This window comes from Poecilia formosa, unplaced genomic scaffold (genome assembly GCF_000485575.1).
Source record: "Poecilia formosa unplaced genomic scaffold, Poecilia_formosa-5.1.2 Scaffold270, whole genome shotgun sequence".
Classification (NCBI taxonomy): Eukaryota; Metazoa; Chordata; class Actinopteri; order Cyprinodontiformes; family Poeciliidae; genus Poecilia; species Poecilia formosa.
Window position 1 is genome coordinate 711,450 of NW_006800209.1, and position 13,209 is coordinate 724,658.

The 13,209-nt window shown below is 41.9% G+C and overlaps 1 protein-coding gene across 4 annotated transcripts in view; it reads left to right on the top strand.

The window, feature by feature from the left end:
* Positions 1–13,209, top strand: part of rerea (arginine-glutamic acid dipeptide (RE) repeats a) — a 180,676-nt gene that overhangs the window by 49,522 nt on the left and 117,945 nt on the right. The window contains exon 1 of one of the 4 annotated variants that reach the window (XM_007570935.2): positions 2,737–3,269. The exons of the other annotated variants lie outside the window; for them this stretch is intronic. The gene's annotated coding sequence lies outside the window, so the exon portion shown is untranslated. Of the gene's footprint in view, positions 1–2,736; positions 3,270–13,209 lie in introns of those variants that run through there. 4 annotated transcript variants of the gene reach the window in all.

Genomic DNA, 13,209 nt, shown 5'->3' on the forward strand with positions numbered 1-13,209 from the left:
GCTAGGGAAGGGAAGCCTCCCCCTCCAGCCAATCCAGCTTTGCCGTGCATAGCCCTCAGAGAGGATTCGCAGCACTCGGCGCGCTTCGCTGATGCCCCGAGCCCGGCGAGTGTCTCGCGTTGTCCTGTAAACGCTGGCGTTTGACTCTTCTTCTTTAAACATTTGGTGGTAAACTGTCAAGTCGTGCATTAGAAGTCGAGATGGATGTGCATTTGCACCTCCTTATCAGCCTCGAAGCCTTCGAATGGTTGTGTAGCCGAGGAACGGTGTCCAAACTGTGTGTGGGTGGGAGTAAATATCATAAACGTTGACCTTGTGAAATGTATACACACTGTGATGAGGGAGGTGCAACGGCTGCTGTGGTGTTGGGTTACTGTGTGAAGGTGGGGGGGAAGTACGACTTCTCTGGACATTTTGCCCGTAGAGCTGGAGGGAGGTTTTAGCAGCACACAGCAGAAGCCTTACCACCCCCAGCGCTGCTAAAGCAAAGACGACCCAACGTGGTTTGTAGCACAATGAAGCCCCCTCCCTCCCTCCATCCCGTCCTCAACTCAATTTCTATTGATCCTCACTGCCCATCTCTCCTGCTGCCCCTGTTTGGCTTAGTGCAAAAAAAAAAGAGCCCACAGCACCAGACTATTTGCTTTAGTTAATTGGATTCTGACAGCGATCCAATATCACGCTTAAGACGATGAAAATGTGTCAAGCTACTAGCTTGGTTTAATGAAAATTATCCTTTTAATTTATAAGTTAAGAGAGGCCATCTTTGTTTTGCCGCTCTCACTTCTACATGTGTGGCGAGAGTTCTTATTATCTCTGTAGACAAAGACGAAACAATCTGGAGTTGTTGATAGTCTGCCGTTCTGATCTTTTTGCCCCTTCACCATTTAGTATTTTTTGCAGTGGACTTCTTTAAGTGGAGCTTGGGATTATTGGTACGATGTTTGACACCTGATGACTTAAAAGCAATTTCATCATTAAACAGTATCGGAAAATATCGTTGAATGATTCCAACAACAAATAACATCTACCATAGAGTTAGTTGTTAAAGGTCCGATCAGGTGTCCTAATCTTTTATTTCTATACAGCTGTCTGACCCAAGCAAAATAAATGGGTTGTAATACAGTTTTCACACAATTATCTACAGTTAAAATCTGTTTAAAATCTGTTTAATTACCAAAGTTATGTTTTTTTTTTTAAATCATTAATATCATGGTCGAGAAGAAAGTTGAGCCGATCCCTTAAACCTATTACATTTGGTTTTTGATAGCTTTAGATTTTGTTTAGCATGTTACTTCATACCCACTTTGACAACCTATGAGTTACGTAGGATTATAACATTTCCTACTTTACTGTAAGAAAATGTGAATCTAATAATTTGATATCTCTCCCCCAAAACCATTACAGTTTGATGATTTTCCATAGTCCTTTACATTTCATTAGTCAACTGTACCAAATGGAAATCATAATAACTGGTCGTTGTGTGTAATCCAAGATTTCAGAAAATAATACAGATATATTGAATATTATGTGAGATTTGAACAGTTTTATCTCTTTATGTTGGACGACGTAGCTCACTTCCCAGGGTGCCACAGCCTGGGGGGCGGCACAGACAATCGGCAGCAGCAACAACAACAAAAAAAAAGGTCACTTCCTTTTACGGCTTGTCCAATCAATTTAGAGTGGATGCCTCCCCTCTGTTTCACACACTGTAAATATTGTCATAACTGTAGGAAAATATGATATACCTTGACTTGCTGTTGACACTACAGATGGAATCTAAAGTGGCAGACTAGTCGAGCTACCTGTATCGTAAACCATAACACCTAATGTCTCGCAGGTTATTATTTTTAGGGCGTGGTAGAAGGTTCTCACCCAGAACCGCTGCTGGCTGCCTGGCTGCCGTAAAACAAAAGCAGCACAAAGACTGGAAAATAAGTGTGATCAAAATCCAACGTGAAGTGCAGGCTGTTAAAATCAGCCTCCCAAATATGGCTAATGAACTATAGTCACATCATCATCCCTGCTTGTTCCTGCCTTTTTAATGGGTGGGGTGACTAATTAATTCATTGTACAAAAATGCAAATGAGATGCACAAGCCTGATCCACTCGCCTCCGTCTCAGTGTGTTTTCCCCCAGAGGTGCATATAATAATGTTTTCAGATTTAAACCAGCGACCTGCTCTGATATGCAGTTATTTATACATTAAAACACGTCATTTCCGTGCAGGGGGGGGAAACATATTATAATCTATTAAGGCTTTCACGGCTCTCTTTGTCTCGCCCTTGTGTTTCAGTCACATTCCCATAAGCGTTATCATTGATCCGCTGATGATGATGATGATGATGATGATGGTCGACCAGGCCACTTTGCCTCATGCAGTTGCACACAGCCCTTCTTCCCCATCAATCAACAGCCCCATTGACGCCCCCACCTTCACCTCCACCCCCTTTTGTCCCCGACGATTATTTTAAATCCACTCCATGTTTTTGTTTCACTCTGCTTCTTTTCCGCTTTTTCTCCATTTTTTTTTTTTAAACAAAAGTGCATTCGGTGTGATTCTCCTTCACTAGTGTGTGGATAAAGAAAGACTAGGTCAGCCATGTGGATGCGTCTGTTGAACAGCTGAAGAGGAGGTGGTGGAGGCGAAGGAGGAGGAGGAGGAGGAGGAGGGCATACAGAGACGAAGGGAGCGATAGGGAGAGTGTGTGTGTGTGTGTGTAGGAAAGAGGGAGAACAGACTGGGGGGAAGCAGTGTGTGTGTGGTGTGAGTGTATGTGTGTGTGTGTGTGTGTGTGTGGAAAAAGGAAGCAGAGCCTGTTAACGGAGAACTCGCTGGTTTCCTACCGCTCGGAACAAGCGCCGTGCTACTTTTCATGTGGACGCTATCATCGACGGCGACAACAGCGCGGCCGAAGGCGGCAGGAGCGGCTCCGAGGGCGGCCGAGCTAGCGTTGCAGCGCCCGTTTCCTCGGTTATTTCGGACGTGAGCAGTCTATCAGTGAAGTGAAACCGTCTTTTGTTGAAGCAAGTAGTACTACTCGCCTGCCTGAGCCCCCTTTCTCCCCCGTGCGGGCTGCGTTTTTTTTTTTTTTTTTTTTTTAAACACGGGATTTAAAAACACACAAAGTGTCCAGCTTCCCCTTGTCTTTCGCCGGTTCTTGGATTTTTACCATATTCCGCGGGTCAAGGATCGTGTTTGTTTTTTTTGTTTTTTTCAACTTGTTTGCAGCGGTCTTTGGGACTCCCAAGAATCAGCAGACTGGCGGGTGAGTTAAAAAAACAAAAGAAAAGAAAAAGAAATGATTGCAGGATAGTTTTGTTTGAGGAAGGTGGAGCAATGTGTGGGTGATAGCCGGGTTAACACTTGTAGTTTCAGTCAGAAGTTTCCTAAATTTGTTTATACCCGGAGGAGGAAGCGTGAGTGACCTGGAGTCAAATGTTTTGAGTGCTCTGGGGAGCTGAAAGTTGGCCGCACTGTTGTAAAACTTGGCTGTAGACTGTGGAGCTCCCTCAGTGACCTGGCTGCTCTGTAATAGCGTTTTAATAACTGATAGGTTGTGCTGTGTGGAGAATGAGGTAAGCATGACGACCTCTCTGCCCTGAGGACTACTTTAAAGGAGGCATGTTTGCAGAAAGTGTTGTCAAAACAGTTTCACCAAAGTATTAAAAGTCTGTTAAATTAAACTGGGGGTCACGAATGCAGGTTAAAGACAAAATGAATTAGTCCCACTCTGACAGATTTAGGTTTAGTCATGTTGTTTTTTTTGTTTTTTGTTTTACTTACCCAAAATGTTTCTTCTGACTGGGTGTAATGTTAACGTTTTTGAGCGACTCGGCGAGAGTTCCGACTTGAATCAAAGAGAATGTGTGATTGGAGCTAAAGATTAGGGTGATGGCAAGGAGACATTCCAACCTCAAAGACTTGGAGCTCATTGCTAAGGCTAAATAATTAAAACACCAGTGGAAACATGCACAACTCTGGGTTTACTTGGCACTGAAAGGTTTTCCTTTTTCTAATTGAGAAGGGTATAAATATTACTTTTTCTAATTGGAATGTTAATAAAAACAAAACTGACACTTTAAATTCAACTATTATTTTTTTGATGATAGGTGAATCCGTCTCATTTCTAATCAGAAACAAAGTATTCTGTTTCATAAAAATCATTTTAAACCTCAATCTGTAAGGAGTATGAATAATTTTGGACATGCTTGTAAGTTATGACTACAAATCACCCTCCTCAAAATAAACAATCAAAACATTGCCACAAAACGTCCAAATCTAAATGTTGCTCATTTTTGTCTGTGCATAGTTTTATAATCCCTTCCGACTCCACTTTTGTAACTATAAAGAAACCATTAAATCGAAAATAATAAAGTGATTGTGCTAGTAAATGTTTGCTGGAGTCATATAACCACATTTCTTTAGAGTGAACTAAAAGTCACTCGTCTCTCATTCCCTTTGAAATAAAACTTTTCGGCCAGATCCTGAAATTTAATTGGGCACGCATGTTCTCGCATATTGAATCAATTATTTTTTGTTTTGTTTTTCTGCCTATATGTGGTTGATTTAAGAAAGTCCCCAAGTCACATCCAGGTAAATAAAACGGCAATGCAAGAAAAATAAGGAGGGTAGCAGCAATAGTGCTGTCTGCCTCCCCCCCCCCCCACCCAGGGTGAGGCCCCTCTTAATGAATGGGACTATCAATTTGAGTTTTCTGGTGTCATAACACTGTAAAGATGGAAAATAGCTCGGTTTCTTTCTTTTTAATGTGGCTAGGGAAGTGTGGGTGTGAGATCAGCTTCAAAAAGATCCAAACTGTTGAAGGGCCAAATTAACTTGAACCCCCCCCTCTTCCCCCCACTCCACTCCTCTCCCCTTCTCAACCCCAGAGGCTATGAACTCTGGCATAAGCACATGCAGCTCTCGTTCTGTTTGTGTGTGCTTGGTGATGGTGGGGGTCCTAGTCTGTTGTTGAACAGAGCAGGAGGGAGGAGGGGGAACGGTTGGCTGGAGGGATATGGATGTATGTATGTGCTTGGGTGTGTGTTTTAGGAGCTTAGGATTTAGTCGCAGTCTACAGTTATTTGTCTAAAAGACGGCTTATGTGGTGTTTACGGGTCGCTGGGAAGAGGGAGGTGGGCTTGTTTACCTAAATAACTGTAAACAGATCCATGTTGTGTTTGGAGTCATGAGCACAAAGACAGCTTTCCACCTGACAGAGATTCAAATGAAGACAAGAGGAAGTGGTTAACTCTTTCAAATAAAACGGCGGCTTCCTAAATTCTTGCCTCACTACTAAATGGGCTTGGATATAGCTCTGCTAATTGCTAGGAGCTAATCTCCTCTATTCCCACTTTATTCTCTCTCTCTCTCTCTCTCTCTTTTTTTTTTTAAGCTCCTTTATTAGCCGAGAGGTGACCTCTGCTGTTGATGATTCAGATGTGAGTAATGCAGGTTGAGTGGGATGAATGGTGCAATAAAGACAACGAGAGGCTGGCATTCTCTGCCTTTCCTCTTCTTGGTAGTTTACACACCTTTTCGGAGTCATGTGGATGAGAACACGTCACACTGTGTTGTTGAGCTGAGCTTCCAAGTAGGAAACGGCATCGTTTGCTTTTTTCGCTGCGCCTGTGACGGCTCCAGATCAATTTGCACCTGTGCTACTGCTGCGTACTCAGGCTTTCCCGTTTCAACCTCGGCCTTCTTCAGTTACCATAAAAAACTGTTTCGTATCCATTTACTGGAACCGTTTGTGTATCATTTTACTCCTCTCTGTGGTTCAGTATTCAGACTGTTATGAACTATGACAGATTGTGACTTTTGATCAAGCCAAAATAACTCAAAACTCATCTCCTGCTGGTATTAATTATGTATTGGAGTCTTGACGATGGGTGGATTACAGGAAATTACTAGATCCGTGGTTGACAAAAATGGTGTCAACCTAATTTATTATATTGAAGTGTTTATTGAAAAAGAAACCATTAAAAATGTAAGAAATAACAGATCAAAATGATTATCACCCACTAAATCCACGTGGTGTGTGGACAGTGGGGCAGATAAAAAAAAAAAAAAAGAAATCCCTGCTGTTTAATGAACTTAGATGTTGCTTTACTAACAGGGTGAACTAATCCCTCCCATCTGCAGTATACGTTTGTTTTATTTGCTTCTGATTGGACGATTCCTCGGTTTCCTGGGGATACCTCTTCATTAATAAAAGTGACATTACAGGCTGTGAAAGGTTAATAGAAGATCATCTACTTCTCGCACAGTTTAAGCGTGCGAGCGCTCACACGGCGTTAAAATTCATATAGATGTGAATTTGTCTGGTGCGTTCTCTGAATGAATTTTTCAGGCACAGAAAGGAGGAACTCGGCACCATGCAATATGGGGACGTTTTTATAAGGTCTTTTAGATTTGACAATTTTAAAGTTATTTTAAGTCCTACTCATAATTTGGTGTAAGGAGAAGTTATATCACTGCAATTAATATTATCTGTTTGCTAGTGTTTGTTTGTAACTGTGTTGATGTGATGAGTGATGCTAATCAGTCATCATCTATCATAGGACTGGTTGGGCCCAAACCAAAATAAATGGAAATTGTGTGTAATGTATGATGCTTTCAGCTGGTTTTAATGTTTGGAGCAGGCATCTGCCAGAACGTGATTCTCACTGGATGATGAGCTTGAGTGAAAAGACCCTAGTTACTCATAATGGTTTTTAAAACACAAAAAGTAAACGGGGCATGATCTAACCGCTCTTATTTACAACCGAAAAGCAATAATTATTCCACCTGCCTGTAGTATGAAATAACACTGATTAATCACAGTAACAACAGCGTTTTATATATATATATATATATATATATATATATATATATATATATATATTACATTTATTTAGCCATGTTGGTTTGGATAGCAGCTTATTTGACACACATGCTGCTAGCTGCTTTCCAGATGTAGTTTTGAATGGTGTCTGCTGAATGACTGTGTGAAAGCAGCACAATGATGTCATGTTTTTTTTTGTTTTTTTTAAGTTTCCACATTAACGTTGTGTGTTTTCTGCATTCGGGGAACTCTTACAAAGTTATATACAAGTGAAATAAAATCTAATGCATGTATTTTCTGCCGTTATTGCCAGCTCACGTGTTTCTTTTTTTTTAAAAAGACTTAATCTCTGCTATCTTAAAACACTTTAACAGTGTGACAGAAATCATTCCCGCTGCAGCTTCATCTGGATAACATGTAATCATAATCTCGGGCTGCCCTGCCACATGGGAAAACTTGCATAGCTTGTCCTTCTGAACTCATTTTAGAAATGGCATCCTCTTCCTCTGCAGCCCCCCCCGCCCCCAGAGGTTAGGATATCCATTTAGTTTCACTACTTGTGGACTGAATGAAAGAGGAAGTGGTCAGCCCTCTTAATGGAGTCGTACACAGGAGTTTGAGTTGTTTTGCACCGTGGGATTTGTATGGCTCGAGAGTGCCGAGCGTTTCGCAGTGCAGCGGCTTTCAGAGGAGAATACGGCGGCCTAAATCTTAATTTACACACACACACACACATCCGTTCCCCCCTGTCTGTATCATTTCAATCATCTCTATTTGCAGAGCTTCGCTCCAGCGTTTTGTGGGAAATTAAATCCAGTGTGGAATTTGATCGGTGGGGTCCGAGTCCGCAGTCGGCGTTGTTGATTCATGTAAACCGATGTGGTGGGGTTGGGGGGGGGGTGGAGTGAGAGAAACATAGCAGCGGCGTGAGTCACCCCTGCTTCACAAACACGAGCCTCGCTGCCGACAAGGTACGGAGCGCAAGTAAACATGCAGCTCACATACGGGGCGCGCGTACGAGTGTCACCTCTGAGGAATCAGAGAGGAGATATCAGGATCAAAGAGGCTGTTTCTGACCATGCGGAGGGGAAGAGACGCTTCATAGTGTGACGCCGTGCAACGGCTGTCTGGCTCCGCAGAGGTTGGCTCGATGTTTGACAGGGCATTGAAAAAACATTATTTAATCTGCTCGCATGATGGCCCTCACTGGGATTGCACCATGCCCCCCTCCTTCCCTCCCCCTTGTCTGGATGAAGGCAGCGGCTGGGTGGCAGAGTAACACTTTGAGGTTGTTGTTGTTGTTGTTGTTTTAAACAGAATGATCTAACGTGTGAGGAATCGCAGAACGCTGAGTTGCATTTGATGCAGCGTCGCCAGGCCTCTTCTCATTTTCTCCCTAATGAGAAAGTCTGCCGGGGTCTTTATCGTTTCCATTTGGGGTAATAGACTGGATGTCTCTGTTGTCGTCCGTCGTAATTACAACGGCTCGACGCTGTTGTTTTTCGTAATATCCAACCTGAATGAAAGCATACAGAATCATTAAAAAGTCTATTTTTAGATCATAAACAAAAACCAGATTGATTGGTTTTTGTCAAAAAGCCATGTGGGGAATCACTGAGGAGACTCTATACTATTGTCTCCACCACTTCCATCCATCCCCCCCTTTCTAGAAACTCACCCCTGGTGTTGAAGTCTCTTCAGTTTTTTTTTTTTTGAGACTGTAGACGGGTTTCATCTCTAAATGGAACAAGCTCTCTCTGCACTTCGTGACCTATTGTCCTTGCAAATAGTCCATCGAGACATTTAGAGCACTTTAGCCACAGATGGACATGGTAACAATGGTAGCAACTGCTAAGGAGGCAGTACCCTCTGGTGGGTGACTACAGAAATGGAGCTTTCAGTGTTCATAGAAAAATCAGACCATTTTGCAGGAGGGGGACGATATCTTTAATTAAAATAAACCTCAGGAGCAAGCGGAGAGTTTGGAATTGGGGTAATTGAAAACCACCTCTCCAATCATCTGTGTCTGTACACGTTTAAAGCAGCTGAGCCCATCAGAGGGCCGTTTTCTCACATGTTGGGTTGGGGGTTGGGTGGGGGGTGTCTGTCCTTGTTAATTCAGTCATAAATAGTGTTCTCTGTGGATCCACCTGCTCTAAGCACCATCAGATCCCTGGATGTTTTTTTTTTTTCTTATAGAAACGTACCTGTGAAACAGTCAATCCCTTAATCTGACCCGAGCAGTGATTGACATTTGAAATACTGAAAAATCTGATGTTTTTTCTTGTTCATTAAATGCAACATGACTTATTTTTGTCGTCTTCCGACCTGTTCTGCATCTTGATATTTTAATCTTGATAAGAGCAGGTTCGCTTCATTTTAGGGTGTGGGATCTTCCCCGTATATTTTATGAAGTTAAAGGTCTGATAGCGTCAACTTCAGACAGCAAAGCAGACGGGCTGTCAGAATTGTAAAGGAAAGGGAAAAAAAATCAAGAACAAAACTCACAATGTGTGGGAAACACGGAAAATGACAGCAAGACTAAAAGCAAACCTAAAGTTAGATGGAGAAGAACACGTGGTTCAACAGGACTGTGAAGCAAAGGGCTATTCATGAATCAAAACCAAGAAGATTCACCATTCTAAGTCGATGCATCAGCAATGCGTCAGCCGGCCATATGAACTATAAAAGACATTTTTGTAAGTTGAATAAAAAATAGATAAAGGTTCGGGACATCTTATAATTTATTGACCTTCTGTTAAACTGCTATTGATGTTATAGAACCTGAAACACATTTGATTTTTTTATTTTTATTTTTTACATGTGTAAATGTTCTTGGTTTAAAAAAAAGAAAAGAAAAGGTATCTATAAAATCCTAATTGGTGCTTCTCTACTTTTTCTCCTCCCCATTGACTCTCCTTTTAGCCTCCCGTTCTCGATAGGAGGGTTAAACACTGCTGATGTCTGAGGGAGATAGTGACAGAACATAAATCATCATGTGCCAGAAAATTAAATTACTGCATGGCTGTCATATTTGGTTTTATTCACCAATCCTGATCTTTACTTACTTAAAACCATGCAGGGTGGGCTATATTTTTTCCCCCTCCCTCACTCCCTCCCTCCCTGAACCCCACCCAGATGGCCGTTTTGGTTCAGATCACACATTCTGTCTCCATAACCGGTATTCAGGTGTCAACCTTTCAACCCCGCATCCACGGGAGAGTGGCAATCAAACGACATCACCGGGGGAAGTATTCACGCGGCGCGCTCACATCCTATTTTATCAAGTAAACATTTAATGTGTTTAAATGTACCACCGCTTTATTTATGCATAGAATCTGCTGTTAAGTCTGAATTATACATTAGCCGATGAATAATTCATCAGTGCCATTCCTTAATGATTACTTGCCAGGCGGCGAATGGTAATATTTGCTGATAAATTTGCCCATTGATCTCACTTGTGTGTAACCAGGCTTGCAGAGATGATGTGTGCTCCATTTTGTTTCAAGTATCTCTCCCACCCACCCCCCTCGTCTTTGTTTTACAAGATGTACTGAATAGCAAAGCTAATTGTCAGGTTTCCTTATTTAAAAAAAAAAAAAAAAAACCTCCTTTAAAGATGAGAAGTGAGCCCAAAGGAATTGGCTCAAAATGGATCCAGCCTGGATTTCTTGAGCGGATGGCACTTGGTGCTTCTCTAATTTCTCCTAATAACTCAGGTTTCTCTGTTAATACACTCTTCTCGCTGCTCTCGGAGCGAATTGTTCATCCTCAAACCTCAACAGATCAAGGTGCAATTACATTTTTGTCTTTGACGACCCGCAGCTGTTTCGCAACAAGCGGCGCATGCTCGTCGAGACACAGTCAGTCGAGCTGGTAAGTGAGACCCTGCCGGACGGAGGCTCTCCCGTTAATGCAGCGTCTTCATTCGGTCTCGACAGCTGCACGAAGATTGGCACATTATGACGCTCCCGAGCCGAAGCCTCAAAGCGCTAGCTGTAACCATCCACAAGCATTGCTTGTCCCCCCACAATGAGACAATATTGACTTGTTGTCACCCTGTCATTTGATTAGTTGTGTTGGTGATTCTGCGTTTTATTTGTTGCCCTGGCAACCTAAATGGGGGAGAGAAAAAAAAAAAAAACCCACAGCATCCACCTCGTCTTGTTCTGTAATGAAACAACACAGAGGCAAACATCTGGAAAAATTCTCTCCAAGCAGAAATTAATGCCTTTTTTTATTTTATTTTATTTTTTTTTATCACTTATGCTGTACAGTCGCCACTCATCTACTCAGTTTAGTATCCACAAAAAGCTTGACAGCTTTTCTCACAGCAAGAATGTACAGCAAGTGTGGGAGTGATGTACTCCAGTTATTTCACTTTGATTTTCGCAGCTCAGCTGAGTGTGATTTATCTATATATTTATTGTGCTGGCGAGTTGCTTCGTTTTCTTTTGTCTGCTGAGGAGAGCGGGCTTACAGGAGTCGGCTGCTGCTGCTGCTGCGTGTAAGGCAGGTCATAATAAGACAACCTTTCATTTAATCCAACAGGATTCATCAGCGCCCTTGTTCTTCTGAAAAATAATGAGGTAGACAGCAAAAGCTGCCCCGGGCTCCATGTAGGGAGATGATCTCTCTGAACCGGCAAATCATTCCTGTTTTTTTTTTTTTTTTTTATGCTAAAAAGACAGCCTAATGACTATTCTTGATTTGTGTCAGTGCTTTAAGTTAACCAGCATTAATTCTCAGAAAGACCTAATGGGCTTGATTGTCAAGCTGAGGCGAAGCAGTCAGCGAGAGGCTTGTGCTTGTAAAAGAGATGGGTGCAGGGGGAGGAGGAGGTGTAATTGTTTTTGCTGGCGGTGATTCTCTCTGGAAGGGATGACTGCACAATCCAGATATGTAAACAAGCAGAAACTGTAAGGCGGTACTGAAATTTCTAAGCGCTGCCCAGTCGCTCTTTTGACTACGCCTCGGATGTAAGCGCATTGTTTCGCGTACCTGCTCCGCGCATGCAAATGCTACGCGGCAAATGGAAATCTTGAGGAAATCATTAACTGTGACAGCATACGCTAAAACAAAGAGGGGGTGAGGTAAAGACAACAGATGCTCAAAGGGCTTGATTCTGCTTACTGGAGCGCAGCAGAAGATCTCATTGTGTTTGTGGAAGACAGTCGTACCATGCCAGTCATCTGCTCTTAAGGGGTAATTGCAGAATTGATTTGATACTTTAATCAGAGTTGCATTTCATCGTGTGGTCACGCCTGGTTTTTTTTTTTTTTTTTTTTTTTTTTTTTTGCCCCGTAAAGTCTGGCTAATATTCTCACTAGATTGCTACTGGCAACAAAGCAATATTTTTATTCATAAAAATGAAAGCTTCATACTCTGGATCATGTAAAAATCTTTTGTATGCATCTGCCCATTGCGTGTAATTCCAAGATTAAACAATATTTTTCATCGAAATAGATTTTCCCTTTTGAAGCGCCATCTTGTGGTTGACATGGAATTTTGTCTGGTCTAGTGAGTGTAAAGAATATTTATTGATTTATTGAATATTAAGGTACAGAATCATCCAGTATTGGTTGAGGGTGAGGGACCATAGCCAACTGCCAAAATCAGCAATTGGCAAATATTTGAGACCCCCTATTTTAACGGTTTAAACACCAAATATACCTTACTATGCACATTGGAAACCATCTTCATGCTACCGCAGAAGCTAACACACACTGTCTTTCTTATTTCTGCTCTTGATGGCACAGCCAATCAGTGCCAAGGAAAATGAATGCTGGCCAGTGCTTTGCAAAGGCCAGCCAATAGTTTGTTGAGTTGCATTGCAGCTAGGAATTTCAGCTTCCCAAGCTGCATTTTATTTGGAATATCTTAGATATACTCTATAAAAGAAATCTGAGAATAGACACATTTAGAGCCATATACCACATAAAAATTCTTGAATAGCTGAATTTACGAATACTGCACCACAACTCGACAGGGGTCCACTGTACGTCCTTTTTAACTTGACAGAGTATACTGGTGTTGGAGTAAAAGTCTTGTTTTGAAGTAAGTAGTTCTTAGGTTGGCCTGTTTTGTTGACGGTGCTAATAAACGCTGCTCCTCAAACTGACTAACAACACTGTGAAGTGTGGCAGCATTTTGGTCAAGACGTGATTTCTAAAAACTGACAATACCACTGCAGGCTAGTTGTTGATTAGGTTGAGTTTCATATTCTTGAATATTGCTTTTTGACTTTGAAACCATGAAAAACCAAAAATGTTAAATCTTTTCCATCACTAAACTCTCACATAATTTTGTTCTCTGGACCCCTATAATTTACTTTTATAGCTGGATGTTATGTTGCACTCCACTCCTGCTGGTATCATGA